The 3,759-nt window shown below is 41.0% G+C and overlaps 1 pseudogene; it reads right to left on the reverse strand.

The window, feature by feature from the left end:
* Nucleotides 1-2,247: 2,247 nt before the first annotated feature.
* Nucleotides 2,248-3,070, reverse strand: LOC114491917 (annotated as a pseudogene).
* Between the last annotated feature and the right edge of the window lie 689 nt (nt 3,071-3,759).

Here is a 3,759-nt window from a genome sequence, read left to right on the forward strand (position 1 = left end):
TTACGGAATGTGAACACTGATACTCTATTAGTACATAGAATCCCTGCACCCTAATATGACAGAGCCTCATTTCTGCTCACTTCTAGGCTCTTCTTCTCCTTACATGTTACACAGTGTTGCTATTTTGTCTTTCTGAAATATAATAGTTATGATTATACCATGTCTCCTTCTATCTACTGAACCTTTGGAGTCTCCTGGCTTCAGAATCAAGCCCAAATCCTTAGGATATGACCTCTGAGACTATCATGATGTGACCTCAGCCAACATTTCCAATCTTAAGATCTTCCACTCCCTTCAATAAATCCTGCCCTTGGCTCCACCAAACACTTGCTTTCTGTTACCTACAGGCTGCATTTTTCTCAGCTATAGGCCATTGCTCTTCTTGTTGGTGATAGCTGTCTTCTTGATTTCTGCATTCTAAATCCTATGCTTCAAAGACTAGTTCAGTTGTCTTGTCCTTTATGGAGCCTTCCTAAGCACCTGGAAGTGCTTAGGAAGTGCTGCTGCTGTCCCTGCCACCCATCTGGAATAGCATTTTTGCCCAGTTTTAAGACATGACTTTCTACCCTACCTTATGCTTATTAATGTTCATTATATATATATTTTTGAATATATATATATTTTTAAAATAATATATATGTATTATTTTGAAAAGTTATCACAAGAGGTAGGTTACTATTTTCTTATTTCCCCAAGTGTTTAGTATAGTTCTAGTTTGGCAGGATGTTGCAACGCTGAAGGAATTAATGATGAAATAAATACTATAATGAAACACTTTTAGTTTCAGCATATATCTGTTTTATATTGTGCATACAAGTGTGCTAAAATCTTGGTACAATACTAGTGTGTTTATGTTATAGTTCACAAAATTTGCTGAGTCAAGAATGGCAAATAAAGGGGTTAGAACATGCCACCCCACAATGTGCCACTTTGGCATAAGGATTATTTTGAGCTGAAGGCACCTGAGAAGCAGCAGATGTAGGAAGGGTTCTCAGCTCTCTTTTCCACCTAAAAGCAAGGCATAAATTTGCTGTGATAAAGGTGCCCTCCCTGAAGCAGAAAGAGAAGAATGTTCTTATGATCCAAGACTGGGAATCAATGCTGAGATTCCCTAAATTTCTACCAAAAAAATAACAAACCTAACAAAAATAATCCTTATCTTCTATAAGTTTCCCTCATTTACTTTTTAGTCACTTTCCCACAATATACTGCCTCTAGTCCCAACCCCCTTTTCTTTTGCTTGTCACATCCCTGCAGTTTCTCACTGTTTCAGTGGTGTAGAAGCTCTCAGGCCTATCCACTGCTTTTTATCTTTACTTCTTTTATATGAAGGGCATTGTGTACACATAGAAATATTAACATCAAATAAAACTTTTATGCTTTCCTCCTGTTAATCTGTCTTTTGTCAGTTTAATTCTTGGGCCCAGCCACAGAACCTAAGAGGATAGGGAGAAAGTCTTTCTAGCCCTACATAAACATTTTATAACCAAGATATATTTTTCTTTCCTTAAAGTCTTGAGAACACTAGAGTGAGTGTGTGTGTTGTTGGTGAAGGAATTCTGATGAAAAGCCTCTAAGTTTGTCGGGGGAGGGGATTTTGCTGGTACCTGTGCAATTGTTATAATTTGCTGAGGGACTGAGACCAAGTGTGTGCCCTTCAGATCTTCCTGATTCTTTCACAGCCTCAGCAATCTGTATTCCATGACTTGCTATCACCTTAGTTGATTCATAATGTTATCTTCCAGAGTAACAGTTCTGTATTTTCCACTATATGCTGAAATTGGATGTCACGTTAATAACTTAAATTCAACATCTTTATTACTGAGCTCATTATTCCCTGTTTTTTACCTCCTAACCTATTTGTCTAGACTTGCCAAACTCAGGATCCTGTTACTCTCACTTATGTGTCCCTACCGCTCCCTTTAATACACTCTCTAAATCATGAATCATATCATCTCTGTTCAAAAACTTTCTTTTGCATTGATTCATGTTCACACTTCCAGCTTAGACTTCAAAATCCATGGCCAAGAGAGAACCAGTATGACATTAGCAGTACAGAGCTGAGTCTACATGGCTGGAATGAAGCAGATCACAGGGTGATTATCTAGTAATTTCTAGAACATTCTTGACACGTTGATGAGGCAGACCAGACATAGCCATCACACTGGCTTTTGTGCCTCTCTGGTCAAACTGACCACAATCAAAACAAAAACAAGAGTGTCCTGACTTTTTTTTGGAGGATTTACTGTAATTTGTTGAGAGCCTCTCCTCCATGCCCTGGCAGTCTCTAAGTCACTTCTGCTTGTAGATCCTGTGTGCTAGCCTCAGGAAGATGACTGGAGGCAGGGGCAAAGAGTATTGCTCAATGAGAGACACAAGGTGACTGTAACTGTCTTCCTCATATTGCAGGAACACAGCCTGCAGATTCAACTCCTCATAGAGCACCTTCATGCAGGCCCCCCTCTTGGCCTCTTTCTGCCCATAGTTCTCCTGTCAGATCTGGCGCTGTTCTGGAGAGGCTTGTTGCAGATACTGAATCACCAGCCAGCTGTATTTGTTGTCCTGGATGTTAGCGCCAATCTTGCCCATCACACTGGAGTCCCCAAAGAGGGCACAGAATCATTCTGAATCTGAAGGAGCTCTCCCATCTCCAGCAGGATCTTCCTGGCTTTGGCATGTTCCTTCTCCCCCTTTTCCCCGCCATATACATGGCAGCAGCTACAGGAAGGCGGAAGGAGTTGAAAGCTGACTTACACTTGACAATAGATTTGTACTTCCTTTTGGTGAGTCTCCCATTAGCCTATGGGGCTGTGCTAAAGTCTGGGTCTGTCCAACCTCAGTCTGCAGGAAAATCTTGATCAGATTCAGATATCAGGGCTGTTCCCAGTACTACAGCTTCTGCAGTAAGTAGATGCATGCTTCCAGAAGCATAACACCATTTATGGCATCCAACCTATGCCTGGCTTCTGATACCACCAGATCTGCCCCCATCGGGTGAGGGATAAATCCATTAATGTTGTCTGATACCAGGAAGAAAGCTTGGAGCAGTTCCACATGCCAGCCCACAGTCATAGCCAGCTGAGCCTATCAGTGTCCTGCTTTCTTGGTTCCACCAGCTCCTGAAATATAAAACCCCACTGGGTATTTGCCTCCAATGACATCATACTTCAGGACCTCCTTGAGCCAGGCAATAGCATCTCCAGTATCTTGGTGCCCCACGTCATCCTCAGTCAGCGCTTTGACAATCTGGGAGAAATACTGGATGAAATTCTGCTTTTGGGGGGTCATAAACGTCCAATTTCTGGTCTCCATTCACTCTGAGGGAGGAGTAAAGTACTCTGTTTTGGATGCCAGTTCTTGCGTTCTGACTTTTCTAATGCCTGTGTGCTGGTAAGTATTTAAGTTCCACACCATATCAAGTCAGCACACTATTAGCAAACTTTTCTTAAGTTTTAAATATGGGGAAAAAAGTAAAATGAAAATCCAAGACAAATTTGCTCAAGAATAAACTTATGGTGTGTAAGTGTTGCGGGGAGTATTAATGGGGAGGGGAGAAAAATGTGTTTCTGAGAGTTCTTTTTCTTTGTATGATTTAGCTTAGCTTTTTGTACTGATCAAATTCACAAAAAATTATTGAGCTCTGTTTTACTTTGCCTGAGGACTCATGGCTTTACTGATATTGCCCAGTCATTCGGAAAAAAACTTAAACATGGTCTGAAGTAGAAAACCATTTTCTGTAAGGCCCCTGTTTAGTTTTTG

The sequence above is a fragment of the Phyllostomus discolor genome, chromosome 1 (assembly GCF_004126475.2).
Source record: "Phyllostomus discolor isolate MPI-MPIP mPhyDis1 chromosome 1, mPhyDis1.pri.v3, whole genome shotgun sequence".
NCBI classification, from domain to species: Eukaryota; Metazoa; Chordata; class Mammalia; order Chiroptera; family Phyllostomidae; genus Phyllostomus; species Phyllostomus discolor.